The 21,729-nt window shown below is 40.1% G+C and overlaps 1 pseudogene; it reads right to left on the bottom strand.

Moving 5' to 3' along the window:
* Positions 1-109: 109 nt before the first annotated feature.
* Positions 110-21,338, bottom strand: LOC122825440 (annotated as a pseudogene).
* Between the last annotated feature and the right edge of the window lie 391 nt (positions 21,339-21,729).

Raw genomic sequence — 21,729 nt, forward strand, 5'->3', positions numbered from 1 at the left:
AGGAAAACCGAATTTTGCTGTAGCAAAAACACATCTAGAAGTTTCTTTTTTTGTTGTTGTTTTACTTTGTCCCATTAATGGTTCAATTAATCATTGTTTATACATCTTCTTTATTGTTCATACTTTATTTGCAGATCAAAACCACTTTGACATTCACATGCTCTATTACACAGTGATAAAAGAAACATAACTGTACAAGCTTATTTCTGTGGAAACAATTAGAAAACAACACAAAGTGTACAAAACCCCTGCTATGAGTTCAGATTTCTGTAAAAAAACATGAATTTAACAAATCCTTTCAAAACCTTTTTCACATATAATATCCTGCAGAATGTTTTTTTTTTTTTTTTTGTCATAATTTTTATTATAAAATATTCAGAAAAGGCTACCATTACCATCTTACATAATTGTTTTCACCGGTAAACTAACACACTGTTGAAATTGTTTTGCATTTAATTTAAACATTTACCTGTGGTGAAATCACATATGTTATTAAATATGGTGAATCTCATTAATTTGAAATAAAGTCCAATTGAAGTGAAGGTAGTCCCAAATAATGTGAGGAAAATAGGCTATGACAATGACATTATTAAACTTGAACATTTCTCCAAAATTCATGAAAAGAAACTGGACGGGGAGCCTGCACAGCAACACTGAAGAAACTGTAGGAATTTCAGACAGAGACCAGTTGTGCTCTGTGTAACAACAATCTTCTACTGCGGGATCAATCACCTTCCAGGTTCAGTAGATCCACTTCCTGTGCAGCTCTGTGACGTGAACACCAGCCTGACCTTTGACCTCTTCCAGATGAGACCAAAGCCAGCGGTAATTCTGTGTCCAGATGTCTGAACAAGGAAGCATGCCATGGCCACAAGACAGAGGTTCTTTCTCCCAAAAAACAGCAGAGTTACATTTTTCAATGCCATAGTGAAGCCATCTGGATCAACACTTAAGAAAAGATGGTTTTCATAAAAATCTGTGAGGATTTCAATCTTATAGATTTGGGAATCCTTTGCCAGGTAGAATGTCAAGAGACTAATTAAAACAGGACAGATTGCTAAAATTGAATCAAAAGGTATATTAAAGTTTTAGTCAAACGCTCTGAACACTTCTGTAACCAGGCTATAGGAGCAACAGTTTTGCAGTTGAACTGTAAAGGATAAATTTACTTGGGATGTTTTTTTTAAATGACAAGCCTAGCATTTTAAAAGAGGGGTTTGCATTTTTGGGAATCTGTATTCTGATATATCATGCAATCAACATGCTGTGTTCTTTAATAATACAGTCTATGACACATAGTTTCTTGGTACAGTAAACAGTCTACGAAACATGTTCTGAGAACTTAATTTTACAAACAGTCTTGTTGTAGATTTGATTTAAGACCAAAACGCAGCTTTTTAGTCTTAATGTAATGAGGAGGTTGCCATGCTGTAAATAAAAACAGACCATACGTTTTCAACTCATGCTGTTTCACTTTAGGCAACAATCTTTCCACGTGTTGTCACAGCACATCTGCACTGAATGACTCATCTTAACTTCACCTTGTGTTTTGTTGCCACAACGCTCACCTAACATCACTTTGTTCAAACATGTTCAAGCTTATGTATAAACTCTTCATTGAAGTCTTTACTTGTTTGCTGCCCAAGTCACTCTTGGATGGCTTTTCCACTCGTGGCAACATATCCTGGCTGCGATATGGGCTGCTCTGTGAGGAAGGAAACACCACTGATCCTTCTGGAGAAGACAGGAGCTGTGTCTCTGAGGTATCAGAGAACCTCTCTTCCGGTTCATTCTCTCGTATAGAAGTAAACGATGGGTCGCAGCCGTTACCATTACAGACTGGAGTGAGAGGTGCTCCTTGATTTCTCTGAGTTTTATCTGTGACAACTTGGTTTTCAATTTGATCTGTAGATGGCTGGAAGAATCCCTCCACCTGAAACACACAGACAAAGTATGGGGGAAAATAAGATCAGGTGTCAAGAAGATTAAACGTAACTAATGTTCAGACTTCAACTTTGCACCAAGCACTCTGAAACTACACATTTACTCTCCTGAAGTTTCCTGTGGTAGTCTCATCATTAGTTATGAACAATGAGATGTTTTCTGTTGTTTTTCCAACTGGAAAATGATCATGCAAGTCAGCAAACAGTAGCAAACCTCAGCAAGTCAGGGGCCTAATCTGCTTTGCTGCAGATCCTGACAAAAGTTATTCAGAATAAAAAAATGTTTGGCATTTAATTAATTCAGCTCCACCTCTGGATCTGTACACAATCAAATGTCTTTGGCAATCACTGTTCAACTAAAGAAGGATTTAACAGCCCACAACAAGTTGATGGGGGGAGGGATGGTTCCTGAATTATGAAAATCTAAATGGTGGAGCCTGGAGATATCTATGCAACTGCTTCAAACTAATTATTATAAATGGAAAGTAGATCTAATGCTAAACTAAAAAACAATCAACTGTAAAAAGTTTTCAGCATTATAGCACAACTGAAAAGGAGGAAGAGTTTGGACATTTTAAGTGATTCCCACTCTGGCTCCCAAATCCACAGCTGAGATAGCTTAAGGTCCACTTCAGAAATTAAAGCAGTTTGCAAAAATGATAAATTTATGCTTAGACTTTGCCAGAGATAATAAGATAGTATATACAAAAGACAAAAACAATATCCTGGCAGCTGATCCTGTTGTAAATAACCCCCCATTTAATTCCCCTGGTTGCAGTATTTGTATACTGCACAAACCAAGCTTACAAATACTTTTTCAGGGCAGAAAGGTTTTGTAACCACTGTGTGTTAGAGTATTATGTTACAGCGTAGATGAGTTTGTGCATTGAAAAACATGCGGTCAGAGGAAGTGTAGCTTTTGTCACAAAGCCTCAAAATTATTCAAACATAACTTGTGTCATGAGGCAAGTTAGAACAACCAAAATCTACAAATAATGTTTCACAGTTGAAACCAGATATTTACACCCATTGAATGAAATCTGATGGGTGTCTGACATCAAATTTGACCGTTTCTAGTTTCCCATCAGATAAGATCACCAAAATGATTTCTATTTTTTTCAGAACTAACATAATGTGAGAGAATTTTTGTCATTTGTTCTACGTCAGAAGTTTGAGAAAGCCCACATGGAAATGTTATTTCTCTGCGTTCTTCTGATTTTATTCTCGTTTTGATTTTATTAAAGAAACACCTCAGCATGATTTTAACACAACAGCTCAAACACTATTTCCTTGTGTGACATTGTGGAAAATTGAAAAAAAATAAAATAAAATCTAGCAAAATATATGGCAGAGCATTATGTTTAGATGCCTGAAAGGTCCATATTCATCTGTTCAACAACAGATAAAGAAATGTGGAGCAATCATGCTATTCAGGAAGGAGACGGGCTAAATGTCCCTGAGATGAACATGTATTGGTGCAATACGTATAAATGAGATCAGAACAAAACATCTTTTGAAGACACTCATCCACAAAGGCAACTCAGCAAGGAGTTGCCTTTGTGGATGAGTGCAAGTATGACTTGCATATGCAAGTCATACTTGCATATGCACTCAGGGAAAAGACCTTGATTATTTTGGAAACATGTCCTGTGGTCAGATGAAACCAAAACTAGTGCAATTAGTCATACTGACAGCTGTTACACTTGAAGAGAAAAAGGAGGAAGCTTACAAAACTAAGAACATCAACCCAACAATGAAGGACCGCAGTAGTTGCATGATATGGTGTGGGTGTTTCACTGCAGGAGGCAGCGGTGCACTTCTACTAAAGCGATCACATTACAAGGAAACAACAGGATGTGGAAGTACAAAGACAACATTTCAAAACATCAGCTGGTTTTAAATGAGTTCAACAAAGTCTTAATTTTAGTCCTATAGGACGTTTGTGGACAGAGCTCAGGTGTTTCCAAGAAAAATGGCCTACAAATTTATTTCAGTTCCTCCACATCTGTGAAGAGGAATGGGCTAAAATTCCAGCAAGTTATTGTGCAAAAGCTAGAGGAAGCATATATCGCAAAGCATCTGAGCCAAGTTCCTAAGTTTGAAAAGCTATTTTCTTAAAACGCAAAGAAATGTATGTAAACTTCTGACTTAAAGTAGAAAAAAAGGAAAAATCGCTAAAATTTGGTTGTTTACATGCAGGAATAAGTCTCAACCTCATCTGCAATGTGGTCATGTTCTTTTTAATGAGAACAAACTGTTTCCTGAAAATGCATCCAGACATGTTGCCTTTGTTCACAGAAATTGAATGTTTTAATATGGAAACTGACTCCTGGATCAGCTCAAATTTTAGTGCAGTTTTGGTCAAATCTGTCTATTTTCTACACTAGTTTTAAACATGAAATCAGTGTCTACAAATAACTCCACTGTTTGTTGCTGTAAATCACACTTTATCACTCTGGCAGAAAGCATTTAAAAATACATCAAATGATATGAAGGTACTTTAATCTCTACTTATGCCAAATCACAAAATAAAATCTTTTGTAGATTTACCTCACTTCCAGGACCTGCACCTTCTGATTGAGTCATCGCCATTCTGTCAGTTTGAAGTTTGAAGACAGGTTTCTGCATTACACCTATTAATTAGGTCGAGTTTTGCAAGCACCCGTTTGTTTTTATTAGCAATCTTGTCTGCACAGAGAAAACAGGAACTTTTTATTCATTTTGGCTGGATGGCAAAACCTGAATTTACAACCACATACTCTTTGATCAGTTAGGACATTTAGCGACTGTAGTCGCCTACAACCCTGGAAATATTAGCCAATGTTTGGGAAGTTTTTTAATTAAAACTATGTTTACTCGGTGTAGGATGATGGATAACATCTTGTTTGGGAATGCCCTTACAATTTTTTACAAAACCAACAGTAAATATTTAATTTGCATTCTAACTTAGGGAGCAGTCTATCAAGTATGAGTGGTTATATTTATGTGGTTACTCACACTGGATATAATACTAGATGTGTCATTGCTTGCACCATAAACTCAATAAAGTAACTCAACACAGGACCACAAAAATGTTAGCAGAAGATATTTTATGACTTCATTGATGTTAATCTGCATGCATGCCATCCCACTTTATCATGATTTACATTAAAATTACCTTTTCATGACTCTGTGTCAGCCACTTTGCCACAGAACTGAGACGAGGATTCGGCACAGGCTTGTCATTAAATTTCTTCCACCTAAAAATCAAATGAACAATCATTAAATTTTTGTATGCGTTTGGTTTTCCAGGTGAATAATCAGAAACAGAAATGACAAGGAAAAATCAAGGAGTGAAACTTACTGAATGGCACAGGTCAACCCAATAGACAGTACAAGAATCACAAGAATGCCTCCACAGATGCTTAGAGCTTTCATAAGCCTGGGATCTGTAGATTACAACAAAAATGTATTATGCTAATATTTGTCATGGCTGCAAGAAAAAGAAAGAATTTTCACTGGAAATTATTGCCATATTTGGTGGTCGTGATCTCACATCATACTGTATCTACAAAGAGAAACTAAGTTTGAGTCCATTTTAACAGAACTCTCTTAGAGCATATTATGCCTCCAAAAAAAAGACTCTAATAAATAATAACAGCTAAAAAAAAATTTTAAACGTTAAAAACCACTCAAAAATTTGCTTGCCTAATTCACTTTCATTAAAAACTTAATTAACAATCCAGTTTTTTTTCCCCATAATGAAAGCAGTATAAAATAAAATATAAAATATAAAATAAAATTGGTAATGCTTTTACATATTTGTTTCCAGATGCAATTTAGTTATGCTTTGCTAAATGTAATGTATGCAAGTTAATTTATTAGCAAAAGTATAAAACTATTCTATATTTCTAATAAACTTCTATGCTAACTTTTGTAAAAAAAAATATTATAGAGCATTGAGAAGCTTGAAATGGATGAAATATAAACAAAGCGGTACAAGAAATCTAGGAATGGTTTCCTCTGATAAAAGGGATGTCCTTTCATGAAAGACAGAGGAAATTGTCATAGCTAAATTTTTAGATGAAAAAAAAATCATCCACAACTCTCAATATGTGACGCATCAAATGAAATGAGTGAATTTTTAACAGTGAAATGTAGCTATAGCTACAGGTGTCTTATCGCCTTGACAAGCAAAAACAGGAAAATCATTTCCCTTCCAAGCTTTCATGAAGGAATTCGGCAAGCGAAGCCAAGAAAAACACGACCCAATGCCAAACTGCTTCAAGAGTCATCCTGAGGAAAAAATAACACACACCTTCAGGTGATTAATCTTTGCCTGACAACACCGTGTTCAGATTTTTCAACTCTTTAATACAGTTGTAATCATTTAGATCCCCCTTTTATGATCATGATATGGGTTAACAAGCTGAGGGTGTGGATGTTAAAGCTTTCTTCTGTTTTTGTTGCGATTCTTTACATGTGAGGGCTAAAACTGAATTCTGAACTTTAATGTGACAACTTTGCATTGCAGCATATGAGCATAGAATCTTTCACTTGTTCTTCTGTTGCAAAGAACAAACCTTTTAGTAAATTGAATAGCTTCTTAATAATACTCACCAAATGTATTTGTTCTGAAATACACAGTGCTGCTCATATCAGTCTCGTTGTCACTTGTGGTCTCAACCTTGACACTGTAGTCGGTGTTAGGTTTCAGGTCCTTCAACCAGACTCCGTCTTCACTACCACTAACAGAAACATCTAGTAGAAAACCATTCTGTTATCGTTATGAATGTGGTCTTTAAAAATGATGTAAAAACATTAGCAAAGACAGGGCCAACTTACTGTGCTGGAGTCCCAGTGCTTCATAAAAGATTATGTATGTATCAACATTACTGCAGGTATTCCGTGACTGTGACTTTGACCACTTTACAAAGGCACTTTTATCGTCAGCTTCCTCAACTGTGACAGAGATGTTCTCTAGAACTGCAGGAATAACATTTTCAAAACTGTCAATAACCACAAAAAAATGTGATGTCTCTGCAACTTGCAAAGAGACGTTTCAGTGTGGGTGGGGGAGTGTAAATACTTGAGCTTGGATGTATTAACAAAGTCCACAGCAAATTACTTTTTTAGTGATTGGAATTTCATTTTGAGTAATTATTACATTTTGAATATCTCAGTGGAGGCCCAATTTAACTTTAATCCTGGTGATGAGTATATGCAAACTTCTCAGAGGTACAGATCACAATTGTATGTTTTTTTTGTGCTAATGAAAAGTGGATTTGGTGTTTACCTCCCGTACTGGAGCAGAACGGATTTGAGTGGATGCTGTGCCCTGTGATGTCATTGAAGAGAGGTGTTACTGTAATGTTGTAAGGTGTTCTAAGCAACAGGCCTGCAAAAAGAGAAAGAAAAAATATATTCACACTGAAATGGCAAGGAAAGGTCGCAACACCTTTAAGGTACATTCAATGACCAAATAAATCTGGAAAACAATAAAAATGAGTTCAAAAAAAGTGAAACAAGATAAAATAAAAATACAGCATAATACATACTTGCAGCTTATCAGTGCAATGAAAACAAATGACTTATAATATGAGTCACGCAGGAAGAGACTAGATTTTCTTGTAAGAACATCATCACATGAATATCAGAAGTCAATCTTCTAACAAAACCTATTTAAATTGATAAAATCTTCCATGGAAATGCATTATGTAACAGCTTTTAATATGAAATTCCACTAATGAGTCCATTATTCTCTTCACTGAGTTGATAATAGATAAGCCATTAACTGATGTTTTGATAAATGGGAGGACGGATCACTCACACACTTTCTTTAACACACATTCTAACCTACCAAACAATGTTGCATTAGTGAATATGGTCTCCTTCCAGTAGTACCAACGTCCATCGTGGGTCCAGTCAATTATGTAACTACTGATGGGTTTTTCTGACACATTCCAGCTGACCTGAATAGCACCTCCCATTCTATGTTTTGTTGTCTGGATGCTCCAAATTTCAGGAAGGCCCGCTGATGATATGAAGAGAAAAACAACCAACAAGTCAAGAGACAGGATAAAAATCTTGTTGTTGTTTAAAATGTCTACATATAGCAGTAAAACTAACTGTCTCCAACAGCTGGAACATAAACCGAGTCGAGCAGTGCACCATTACTGGAAACTGTGAGATAAAATCTGTGTGAATGGTGGTCCACATCGACATCACAAGATGAGCTGCCACATGAAGTATAGGTGTAATTTCCTGTGATTGTGTTGTCTTTGTAGGCAACCTGTTTGACTGTGAGTGCCTCTCTACATGTTGAAGGAATACCCTGGTATAGAGAGAAGAATGAAATGTTAGACAGCAATCCAACAATTATCCACTTCCAACAAATATTCCCAAAACATTTTGCTATTTTCTGCACCTTCCACATGAGATGAACTTTTCTCTTTCCGTTTTTTTCCAATTCAGCCACCTTTCTCCAAAGTTGCATCCTGATGCGGCTCCCTAAAAACGTTTCATATAAATTAGAAATTAATCCCACTTCAACAGACAGGCAAATACAGAATTTATGCTGGATTATTTTCATCTAGAGCCAAGAAAAGAGAAAGCCGACATTCACACCTTGAACTAAGTCCAAAACCACCTTGTTGTCATAGCAACAGCTGTAAAGAAACTGCAGTCATGCCTTGAATTACTGCAAAGCTTTGGCTTTCCAAGAAATGGTTGCAGAATGACAATGTGGAATACAAACATACCCTTAGAAGCGTTTAACCCCGTCATTTATGGCAAAACTATGTGGGTAGAACCAAATCAGTTAATAATCAACAAGCTTACGGCTTCATCAACATTGTGTCACACCAATAAGAATGAATGTGAAATTTGGCTAGATTTAAATCTCAAGTAACACATTTCTGCAGCCACGTCTGATCCTGTGACTTGAAATTGACTATTACATGAACACTTAAAGAGGGTTTGGAAAACAGAGACACGAATGATTTATGCACAGTGCCATCCAGAAGTTTGCACACCCCTGTTTTAACCATACCACCCAGTATGTCAAATAGTTGTGCATAATTGTGAAGTGAAAGAAAATGTATACTTTGTACACAGCCTTTGCTGCAATTACAGCTTCAAGTTTTATGGGGTATGTCTCTACCAACTTTGCACTTCTCGATACTGAGGCGGGAATTTACAAAACATTGCAATCTTCTCCTTTTTCGCTTTCATTCTGCCCAGGATTCACAAAGCAGACTACAATCTGCATGTATTTCAGGCACAAGTGTCTGGGGGAATGATTTCTACCTTTTGTGAATCATATCCCTTTTTTGTAAAGCCAACAGGTATGTGTGCTTTTTCTCTCCTTCTATTCTACTTTTGTCTCTGCACAATCCACAAATATCCAAACAATTTAGATTTTAGACATTAAGCAGTTATTTGTTCCAGTTGTAATTTACATAGATAATGCCTCATTGCACTGTGGGCAAGAAGGAAGCACAGAGACACAGACACTGTTTGCTTGATGAAGTTACTTCACAAACAAATCAACTTTTGCATCAGGTTTCAGAACTTGGGTTTGAATTTGTTGCTAAAATTCTTTCATGTTTTTTGTTGCTGATGTTCTTAAAGAGGTCAACTTGCTTAATTTATTTAAATATTGGTCTTACTGTTCAGTTTGGTGAGAGCAGTCTTCTCCGGGCTCCATTCGCTCCAAAGTCCCCTTTCAGTGGCACACCGGACTGAAATATTGTAGTTTGTGCAGGATTCCACTTCCTCGATCGTGGCACTGAAATCTGATCGATTTGTCCACAAAACCTACAAAAGAAAAAAAAAATCATATTGTTTGGTGGGAAAAAATAGCTATTAAAATAGTTAAATCTTAGAAGCTCAAAGCTGTAAATAATTTTAAGCATTTATTGATCAACAGCAATAAATGCTGTGAAAGCTAAGAAAGCATTTAGCATGTTAAAAGGTATTTTTGTTACTTTGCATCTGTGGTGGGATGGTGTTCCACCCTCCCAACTACACACACCAGGTGTAGCGACTGATTGGTGGGCGGGGCAGATAGCTTTAAAGCTGAGCAGTCCGCTGCGAGGTGCATGTGCCTTGTTTCCTTGCTGTATGTTGGCTGCCCAAGTGGCTGGTGTGCTCGATCCACTCATCCAAAATACGTTGCGCAGTTGGCGTTGGCGGCTGCAGTTGGAGGTTGGTGCGGCGAGCGGCTTCCATCCAGCCCTCGCCTGCTGATCCGCTCCCTCCCTGGTCGGCTGTGTCACCACATCTGGAGTTACAGCGCTTGGACGCTCCTGCTGTCTTGTCTTGCCGGTTTTGTTTGGGCCGCTCTCGACTGAGCCTGCTGACGCTTGGGCTGGCGGAACGAGCGGGGCACGACTCCTCTGGCCCCGCGTGAAAAGACATTAGAAGTCGGACAATGACAATTTGTCCCATCGTTTGCAGTGGTTGTGTTCTTTTCTTTGCCGTTTGTTTTATTATTTAAATTACTAATTTGTTTGCTTTCCTTTGTTTGATTTACTAATTTGTTTTCTTTTGCATTGCATGTTTTGTTTGTTCATTCATTTTGTTGGGAATAACTTAAATTGTCCTTATTTTTGATGCCTTTTCCTTCTAGGGGCTGAGTAGTGGGCCTGAGGCCATGTTTTAAAGGAAAAATGTTTTAATGGAATTTGTTAATAAATCATTGTAGACTACTCCGTGCTCTGGTGCGTCTTGTGTAAAAAGATCAACCCCCTCTGCTGGTCACATTTGGCGCTGTGAGCAGGATGCACCATTGAACACGGACTTGTCTTTGTTTTTTTTTTTGTGTGTGTGTTTAGGGTCTTAGCTGTGTTTTTATTCATGGTGTTGTAAGACAAGACAGCAGTAGCTATCCAAGGAAGACTTAACTGTGGGTTCAGGATTTATTTTCATTGTTTTGTTTTTTTTCTCGTGTTTCCTTTTGGTAGTCTTCCCCTGCAGGTATGGAGGAGGTGGCAGGCCGCCCGTGGATGGAGTTGGTCAGCAGAATGCGATTGGAGGTTCGCTGGGCGCGCTCCCTCCCAGCTGTGGCTGGTGGTGTCATGCCTGCTGGCGCCTGTAGTTGCTGAGCGGTTGGTGGTTGTGCCCAGGGACCGATGTCCCATGTTCGGTGGTAGGACTGGCATTGGGATTGGTGAGTGGATCGAGGAGGCCCAATCATGTATTCGGGCCCGCCATTTGTCAACGGCAGACCAGGCTTTCTTCCTTTTTGATCATCTAGAGGGGGAGGCAAGGGAGGAAATAAAGTACCGCACCAGTGCAGAGAGGAATGATCCAGCTAAGATCTTGGCTATTTTGAGGGAGTTGTATGGTTGCACGAGTCCTATGTAACTCTTCAGCATGCATTCTTTTCTAGGAAGCAGCAGGAGGAGGAAACACTGTTGCAGTTTTCCCTAGCATTGATGGCCCTCATGGAACCAGTTAAGCAGAATGCTCCTGATGGGTTGTTGAATGCTGATATTCTGCTGCGTGACCAGTTTGTAGAACATGTGTTGGATAGTGCTCTCCGCCGGGAACTTAAGCAGTATGTTCGGGGTCATCCCACTGCCACCTTGTTGGATGTGCGTGGGGAGGCAATTCGGTGGGAGAGGCAAGGGTTTCCAGGTGGCGCTAGGGAGCGTAGTCACTCTCTCCCTTCTACATATGGGCTGCAGTACGGGGTGTATGGCAGCTCTCGGCTAACTCCACCTACTGCTGCCCGCTCTGAATTTAGTGAGTTAAGGGAACTTCTTAAACAGCAACAAGAACAGATTAATCAACTCACCCAGTGTATTGCTTCTCTCCAGACTTCTTTACCACAGGTGCGGCATCCTCGTCCAGGTTCTGTTGTCTGCCACAGGTGCCAACAGCCAGGTCACTTTGCCAGAGAGTGTGATGGTGAGCGGGTTCATGCTAGGGTTAACTCTGTGGCAAGGCCAGCTAATGTTAACCAGGCGGAAAACTAGCACCCACTGAGCTGTTGAGCCACAACTCAGGTGGGGGAATAGCAGGCTCGCAAACAGCAGCCGCGTCAAAATTGTTGGCATCCTGCCCAGTCATTGATGTCGTCATGAGTGGTGTCTCTGTTACTTGTTTAGTAGATACAGGTTCCATGGTGTCGACAATCACCGAGAGCTGTTTTCAGGAACATTTTGCATTATTGGGGCATGATAGCCTTCAGTCATGTCACTGGCTGCAGCAGCCAATGGTCTTTCCATCCCATACATTGGCTATTTAGAGTTGGATGTCACTCTGTGTGACAAAGTGCTTCCTCATTGTGGAATTCTGGTTGTGAAGGACCCCACTAATGTTGGTTCTTCTGTTCCTGGCATTTTGGGAATGAACATAATTAATCGTGTCTACCAAGAACTTTTTGGGGCACATGGAGGCTCTTTCTTTGATTTACCTTCAGTAACACAGTCTCCTGGTCCAGTTGTGGAGGCCCTGCAGCAGTGTCATCAAGCAGCAGCTAAGTCCCCAGCACAGTTGACTGGTGCTGTTAGGGTCCGGGGCCCTCGACCAGTGAGGATAACTGGTGGGGTTATGAAATTTGTAGCTGCAACCTGCCCTGAACAACTTGCTGGTCAGGTTTTATTGTTTGAGCCTCCAGAGTCTGGCTTACCAGCTGGCTTATTAGCCTCTCCATGCCTCATTCAGGCTGTGCACGGCACTGCTTATGTGCCTGTCCTAAATTTTGGAACTACGGATGTTGTACTCTATCCCCGAACTCACCTTGGTTTGTTGAGTCGAACTGAAGTGGTTAGCCTGCCCCGTGATGTGACAGAAATAAGGCCCTGTGCTACAGTTTCTTCCCAGGTTGCCCTTGGTCCAGAACAGAGTTTGCTTGATTCTGTTGATTTGTCTGCACTGACAGAAACTGAACAAAGGCAGGTCCAGTCATTTCTACAGAAGTACAGCTCTGTCTTTTCAGCTCATGAAGGTGACTTGGGGTGCACTAATCTGGTGTTCCCATGACATTCCCCTGTTGGATGAGGTCCCGGTCAGGCAGAGGTACCGACGTATCCCTCCCTCAGAGTACGAGGCTGCCAAGTCACACATCAACCAGCTCCTACAGAACCAGGTAATAAGAGAAAGCAGCAGTCCTTATGCCTCTCCCATCGTTCTTGTTAGGAAGAAAGATGGCAGCCTGCGTATGTGTGTGGATTACCGTCAGCTTAACAGTAAGACGAGAAAAGATGCTTTCCCATTGCCTCGCATTGAGGAAAGCCTGGACCATCTTTCTGGGGCCCAGTGGTTTTCCACCCTAGATCTAGCCAGTGGGTACAATCAGGTGCCTGTGTCAGAACAGGACAAGTCAAAAACTGCTTTTTGTACGCCATTTGGACTCTTTGAGTGGAACCGTATGCCCTTCGGGCTTTGTAATGCACCTAGTACCTTTCAGCGTCTTATGCAGAGGATGTTTGGGGACCAGCAGTGCCAGTCTCTTCTTTTGTATTTGGATGACATCATTGTGTTTTCAGGTTCAGTCTCCCAGCACATTGAGCGTCTGGAAACGGTTCTTGCTCGGCTCCAGAGGGAAGGTCTGAAGGTAAAGCTTGAAAAGTGTTCATTTTTCAAGCGACAGGTTAAATACTTGGGGCACCTTATCTCAGATAAAGGTGTAGCTACAGACCCAGCCAAGACTGAAGCAGTGGCTAAATGGCCACGTCCCACACATGTTTCAGAGCTTCGCTCTTTTTTGGGCTTTGCAAGTTATTACAGGCGTTTTGTGGAGGGTTTTGCTAGGCTAGCGGGTCCTCTTCATAGGCTGGTGGCACAACAAGTGGGCACAAAGCCCAGGAAGGGGTCTGGCCAGGCTTTTCAATCTGCTTGGACATCAGAGTGTGAGGAGAGCTTTGAGGCCTTAAAAGTTAAATTAACATCTGCACCAGTGTTGGCATATGCTGATTTTTCACGTCCCTTCATTCTAGAGACTGATGCCAGTCACAGTGGACTTGGGGCAGTACTGTCACAGGAAACAGAGGATGGAGTGAGGCCCATTGCATATGCCAGTCGAGGTCTTAAACCTTCAGAGCGTAACATGGCTAATTATAGCTCTATGAAGTTGGAGTTTCTGGCATTAAAATGGGCCATGACTGAGAAGTTCCGGGAGTATCTCTTGGGCCACCGGTGTATAGTTTACACAGATAACAACCCGTTGAGTTATCTTCAGTCGGCCAAGCTTGGTGCCATGGAGCACCGTTGGGTTGCTCAACTTGCTGCTTTTGATTTCGATATTAAGTATCGTTCTGGACGCAGCAATAATAATGCTGATGCGCTCTCCCGCCAGCCAACATCAGGTGCCAGCCTGGCAGAACTCTTGTCATGTACCTCTGTCCCAGAGGCTCTTCAGTGTGCCCCAATTCCTGCTCCATTGTCAGTAACCCAATCTATGGTGACTGTTTTGCCGTCTCATTCTGTGTCTGATCTTTGTGCTTTGCAGGAAGCTGATCCTCTCCTGAAGGACATTTTGGGTTTTTGGAGGAGGCAGGTTTATCCTACTCCTGAGGAGAGGCAGCGCTTTCCCAAATTATCCTTGGTTCTTTTGAGACAGTGGGGTCGCCCTCGTGGCAGAGATGGTGTGGTGTACCGTCAGGTCCATCGGTCAGATGGTGGTGAGGAGGTCTTACAGCTGGTTTTGCCGTCAGTTCTTAAACCGGATGTTCTGACTCAATTACATCAAGAGCATGGACACCAGGGTGTGGAGCGCACCACAGAGTTGGTACGGCAGCGCTGTTACTGGCCTGGGATGTCTAATGACATCAAACAGTGGGTACAAGAGTGTCAACGGTGCCAGGTTGCTAAAAATGTACCATCTAGCTCTGGCACTTTCATGAGTCATCTGTTGGCTTCTCGGCCAAACGAGATTGTTGCCATGGATTTTACCATGTTGGAGCCTTCACAAAATGGCCTGGAAAATGTTCTTGTAATTACTGATGTATTTAGTAAGTACACCATTGCTGTTCCAACTCGGGATCAGAAGGCAGCCACTGTTGCCCAGATTTTGCTCACTGAATGGTTCTTTAGATTTGGGATTCCAAGTCGTATTCATTCAGATCAGGGTAGGAGTTTTGAGAGTGCGTTAATTCAGCAGCTCTGTAACCTGTATGGGGTTAAAAAGTCGCGCACTACCCCTTACCACCCAGCTGGAAACGGGCAGTGTGAGCGCTTTAATAGAACACTTCATAACCTGCTGCGCACTTTACCAACATCTAGGAAGCGGGATTGGGCTTCCTGTCTTCCACAAGTACTCTTCTGTTATAACACTACCCCTCATCAGAGCACTGGCGAGTCTCCTTTTTTCCTTATGTTTGGCCGTGAACCTCACCTGCCTGTGGATTTCTTGTTGGGTCGCATTCGGGACCCTGCACCAGGTGAAGTGGTGGACTGGCTGGCTGAGCATCAGACCAGGTTAACTATGGCGTTCCGTCATGCTCAGGATCACTTGTTGGCAGCTGCAGGGCGTAGAAAAGAACATCATGATCAGGGCATCCGGGAGGTTCCATTGCAGGAGGGACAGTTGGTTTACCTGCGCGATCATAGTGCTAGAGGTCGCCATAAAATCCAGGACCTCTTTAGCCCGGTTATCCATCAGGTCGTGAGGGCCCCAACAGCTGGAGGGCCGGTTTATACTGTGGCTCCTGTAGGTGATTTGCAGAGAACTCGAAAGGTGCATCGTGACATGCTGAAAGCTCGGGTTGGGCCAGAGCCTACGCCAGTACCCCTGCAGTTAAAACCTACCTTTCCTTCAGGGGGGCTGGATGACTCTATGGAGGATGATTTGTGCTTATTGGTTCCCGATACTTCAGTACCATCCACCTCTGCAGCTCCACAGGTTGCTTCAGGACATGGTCACCCTGCTCAAACTTCTGGGACAGCTCCTCTACCCTTGCGTCGCACTGTTCGTTCCAGGGCTGGTCAGCATACGAATGTCCATCATCTTCCTCGACCTGTGGGTCATACTGCAGGATCTAGTCAGCCAGTCTCCAACTCCCAGTTAGCAGTTTTTCGTCCTTGGTGCTGAGGTTTGTAGATTCATCGTCGGGGCGACGATGCAACACCGGGGGGTAGAATGTGGTGGGATGGTGTTCCACCCTCCCAACTACACACACCAGGTGTAGCGACTGATTGGTGGGCGGGGCAGATAGCTTTAAAGCTGAGCAGTCCGCTGCGAGGTGCATGTGCCTTGTTTCCTTGCTGTATGTTGGCTGCCCAAGTGGCTGGTGTGCTCGATCCACTCATCCAAAATACGTTGCGCAGTTGGCGTTGGCGGCTGCAGTTGGAGGTTGGTGCGGCGAGCGGCTTCCATCCAGCCCTCGCCTGCTGATCCGCTCCCTCCCTGGTCGGCTGTGTCACCACATCTGGAGTTACAGCGCTTGGACGCTCCTGCTGTCTTGTCTTGCCGGTTTTGTTTGGGCCGCTCTCGACTGAGCCTGCTGACGCTTGGGCTGGCGGAACGAGCGGGGCACGACTCCTCTGGCCCCGCGTGAAAAGACATTAGAAGTCGGACAATGACAATTTGTCCCATCGTTTGCAGTGGTTGTGTTCTTTTCTTTGCCGTTTGTTTTATTATTTAAATTACTAATTTGTTTGCTTTCCTTTGTTTGATTTACTAATTTGTTTTCTTTTGCATTGCATGTTTTGTTTGTTCATTCATTTTGTTGGGAATAACTTAAATTGTCCTTATTTTTGATGCCTTTTCCTTCTAGGGGCTGAGTAGTGGGCCTGAGGCCATGTTTTAAAGGAAAAATGTTTTAATGGAATTTGTTAATAAATCATTGTAGACTACTCCGTGCTCTGGTGCGTCTTGTGTAAAAAGATCAACCCCCTCTGCTGGTCACACATCTTTAAGTCATATAATACAGAGCAATAGTATGTTTTCTAAGGTTATCTGTCTTTCATTACACAATTTGTTTGATGACGTAAGTATGATAAAGCTGTGACAAAAGAGCAACAAGTAGAAAAAAAACTGCCAGAGGTATACAATATTTTTTTATCTACTGTATATACAACTAAAATACATATTTCTGTAAGGAATTCATAATGAATTATCACAGATCCCATAAAAAGACAAAGTGTTCTTTTTTACCTCTGGGGCTTTGTCAGCCTCTGATGTCTGAAACAAACAAGACAGAAATTGTCTAAATGAGAAAACATTTGCACTTTTGAAAAACATTTTCAAAAGCAAACGCAGCTACGGATTTCCAAAATGTATATTTGTATAATCGATTATATATGCGGACAACCCTGCTGTACATGCAGATGATGACTTCTGCTTGCTACAAGTGAGAAACAAGACCTAGCATGTAGGTTCTAGCTTTTAATGTGGAATAAATAGTCCCAGTTAACCAAATTACCCTGCAGTTCAACAAGGTTTCATGATTTTTTTGTGATGCTTCAATTAAATTAAAACATTTATTACCAGCATGAACACGTTCACATCAAATAAATGCGTTGTGTCAACACATCTTCAACTTCTTCTATTGTATTTTTCAACATTTTGTCCCCATAATGAGGACACATCCGCATATTACCAACACCAGCTGAGCTAATTATTTCAACCTCCCTTTAACCACAATGTTGTAAGATCTGTAAAGTAGGAATGAACAAATATTAATAATTTACCTAAAATGCTCTGTGCAGGTAACAGATGAGTACCGTAACTTCATATACTAACTGTAAGAGCTTTGTTTTCAGTTTTTGTTTGCTTCATTTGGCACCCAAGAAATTATTCAAAGGTCCTATTACTTTTTGAAGACCTTTTTTTTTTTTATTTGGCCACAAATAACTATATTACTGAATTCCGATTTTTAGTTAATACATCAACAAAAGCCAAAGCCAAATTCTACCTACCGATTTACAGTGCTAATCACTAAGTAGATTTAAATTTTTCATAACAAAAAAATCCTTTCTTCATCAGTTATGAAATCTTCTAGCTATACTTTTCATATCACCATTTTGAAGAGTTCATGTTTGCTTTCCTATTGTCCCTGCACACACAATTGTATTTTTCCTACCTTGTAGTATTTGACTTGACAACGGCGTTCGTCCGTGACCCACTTTACCAACAGATGCTCTGACGAGGAAATTATCTTCAAATTCTTTGGAGGATTAATTTTCGCTGAGGAAACATGTAGTAATCATCACAACATAGAAAATTATTAAGATAAACAGGTGCATATTTGTGAAACTTTTAATTTATGTTACTTACTTATGCTACGTGGATGAAACACATAGGGGTCAGAGTCCGTCTCCCCGTACTGAGTTTTTGCTCTGACTTTAACAGTGTATTGGTTAAAGTAGTACATATTAGCAACTATATCATCTGGATTTGCCAAATGTGTGAAATTGTGTGTGCAGCTTGCTTTTTGTGACTTGCAGATTTCCTTCAAGGAATCACTACAGAAAGAAAAAATATGTATTAAATATAATAATTTAACAACATTTGATTGGCTAAATGAAAACATGCTTGACATACGTAAGTATGGTGTAGTTTGCTGTTTGTGAAGAATCCATATGATGCTCCCAAGAACATGTGAAGAGTTTAGGCACGCCATTCGGCCCATTTACATCATAATGCAAGACACATGTGATATTTTTAGGCTTTGCTGCAAATGAAAAAAGAGGTAAAGACTGTAATGTCATGGCAGGAATGACAAGCAATACTAATCAATGAAATACAGAAGATTTTAATTTACAATATGTCCTTATAGTGACGCCTCCTAAGAGCTGATTCCCATAAGAGCTATGACACTGCACAACTGCCCTTGATTGAGTGAAGTTTCTCAGTGACAGGACAGTGTGTGTTGCGTTTATAGTTTTCGACTGGCTTTCATTGATGTTTTTTCCATTCAGTGTCCAGAAGATTTTGCCATGATTTGAACATGACGTTTGGCACACTATCTCAACACTGGCGGCCTCTTCTACGTACAGGTCTTTAGGGAAAACGTTACAGATCACATGCTGGCCTGCAGGAAATAAAAATAAACAGGAAAAGTTCACTCATTATCATGATTCCCATGAACTCTTTCGTTGTTTATACTAAGCACCCAACCTTGTGTCTCTGTGTGTGCGTTTTTGAAGACAGTTTTGAATAATTTCTTGACTTTCCTTTGAATTCCTACTTGTTTATCTGACCCTGCATTTAATCAGTCTCCTTTGTTTTAAAAATGGTTGGTGTAAATCAGAACAAAAGACCTTAATGTTTGCAGTGGTAACAGGAAACATGAATAAGCCCAACTGATGGGAAGACTTTTGCAAATCACTGTGTCACATCAACAACATATGAAATACTAATTAAACATTAGCTACACCAATTCCTAATTCTGAATCAATACCAAAACCTCCCAAGTCAAATACATTATTGGCAATAATTGCAGAAATTAACAATAAAAACTAACATTTCTCTAAGTAGTTATTTTATAAAAACAAATAATTCTCTAAGTAATTAGTCTAACTAAGCTCATATTTTTATTTACACAACAGTTTTTATTTGTACACCTTCATCAACTGAACCTCAGATTTGCATGACGCAAAGAGAAATTATTTTTAAATGTGACTCTGCCTTTCACTTTCACTTGAGTTCTTAAGACAGAGCTTTGATCCTGGCTTGTGAAAAATGATACAGACTAACCCTCAGGGGATTTACATAGTGATAGAAATCTGCTAAATTCTAGGACAGAAAATAATAATATGAGTGGTGGAAAATAAGCTCCAGTCCACAATCCCTGTGTGTGAAGTTTCTTTTCCTACTTTTCTGACCTTTGTGTTTACTCCTGGTCAGCTGCCAATAACAATGGAAAAAGTACCTTCATTATCTTTTTTGGGAACTAAGAGCGGATCCAGTCCAAGTGACTCAACTTTGTCTGTTGCAGCTCCATTAGCAACCCCCCTGAAGCCTCTATACTGATATTCAAGCGTCTAGAAAGTTCAAACATTTGTCATGTCATAACCAGACTTCAATGTGATTTCACATGAGAGAAAAAAATTAAAAGGCAGCCAATCCTTGTGAAATAAACAAAAATATAAAAATGTGGAGTAGATTTACCCCTATTAATCTGATGCCTCTAAAAATAAAAAGAATTGCAAATCAAATTGAAGTCACCTGATTAGTAAATAAGTGTCTAGGACCTAGAGGTTTGAATCAAGAAAAACCAAAGAACAAGACATATCAGTGGTAAAGTTTTGAAAATCTTAAAGCAGAGTTCAATCCAGCAACCGAAAAAGGAAACCAGCAAAACCATCCATCATGACGTTTTACTAAGTCAAATACATGTCATTGATAACTTTCACCCAGATGGATTTCTGTTCATTGAGATGATTTTTCCACTTAGAACAAATCAACATCTTGATCAAAGCATAAGCATGTCTGAGGCTTGCCTAGTCAAAGTCCTGCCCAAAATCTTCACAAAAATGTATCTCAAGACTAAAAATTTGCTGTTCATAGATGTTTTCCATCCAATCTAATTTTTCTCGTTGGAGAAAAGCAAAGCTTGGAGACACAAACCCCCAAAAAGCTTCACAGCAGTTTTGCCAAGTACCGAGTCAATCACTGACTCAATGTGTATCACCTTTTGAGATTTTCATTTGAAAATGTATTTCAAAACTACATATGATCATGATTTTCACTCCACTTCAGATTATGAGTAACACATCTATAAAATTATTTTTAAAAAAAAAACATAAAACGTGAAGGAGCATGAATACGGATAGGCAGCTTAAAATGAGATACAGCTTGTAGACATTTCTTTGTATAAACGCCACCACACAAAAAACACTTTCCTACAGAACAGAGGGCTCAAAAAGAAACTGATATTTGAACATGATAGATAGATAGATAGATAGATAGATAGATAGATAGATAGATAGATAGATAGATAGATAGATAGATAGATAGATAGATAGATAGATAGATAGATAGATAGATAGATAGATAGATAGATAGATAGATAGATAGATAGATAGATAGATAGATAGATAGATAGATAGATAGATAGATAGATAGATAGATAGATAGAAACGTGGGTTGAACATGAAACCAATAAAGAAAAACCATACACACAAACGCGTTTTTCCCCAAATCTGTCAAACGACTTGTCAGCAAATTTGTTTTTTAAACGTTTATTTTTAACTAAAACACGCAAATTAATTAATTAACTAATTTAAAAGTTTATCCTACCTTTTAAAAGGAAAGAGTCGCAGAGAGAGAGAAAGAGAGCCGCAACCACAAAAGTCGAAAACAGGGACAAATACATAATTTCTCCTTATGTCCAATTCTCATGGAAATCGTCGGTAAGAACTACAACAATAAAAGAGATAAAATCAGTTGAGTCACATGCACTGAGGTTGTTACAACAGACTGCAACCGTCCACTGAAGTGCATTTACTCCACCCGCTCTAAATGTCAGCTAACAGGAACTGAAGGAAACCCTGAAATAAACGGGAGGCATTACCTAACTGGAAAAGGGGAAGTGAAGCAACTTGCGGGCAGCTTCCAAACACTCAAGACAAGACCACCCTCACTCCATTATCTATTGTATGAATCACATTTGACTTTCTCTGATTAATACTAATAATATCAATCATTAATTAATATACTTGCGTCGCGCAACTATATTTGGGTGCAAATTAAATGCGGGGAAAACATTGAAACATCGGAGCAATTGATTAGAGACTATATTCTTTACTGGAGAAACAGAAAACAAATGGGTTTTTATGCACTCCAGCAAAGCTTCTGCATTGCATCATGACACTCAGCAATGTTCCAAATTGAACACACGTTTGATGCTCA

The sequence above is a fragment of the Gambusia affinis genome, linkage group LG22 (assembly GCF_019740435.1).
Source record: "Gambusia affinis linkage group LG22, SWU_Gaff_1.0, whole genome shotgun sequence".
Lineage (NCBI taxonomy): Eukaryota > Metazoa > Chordata > Actinopteri > Cyprinodontiformes > Poeciliidae > Gambusia > Gambusia affinis.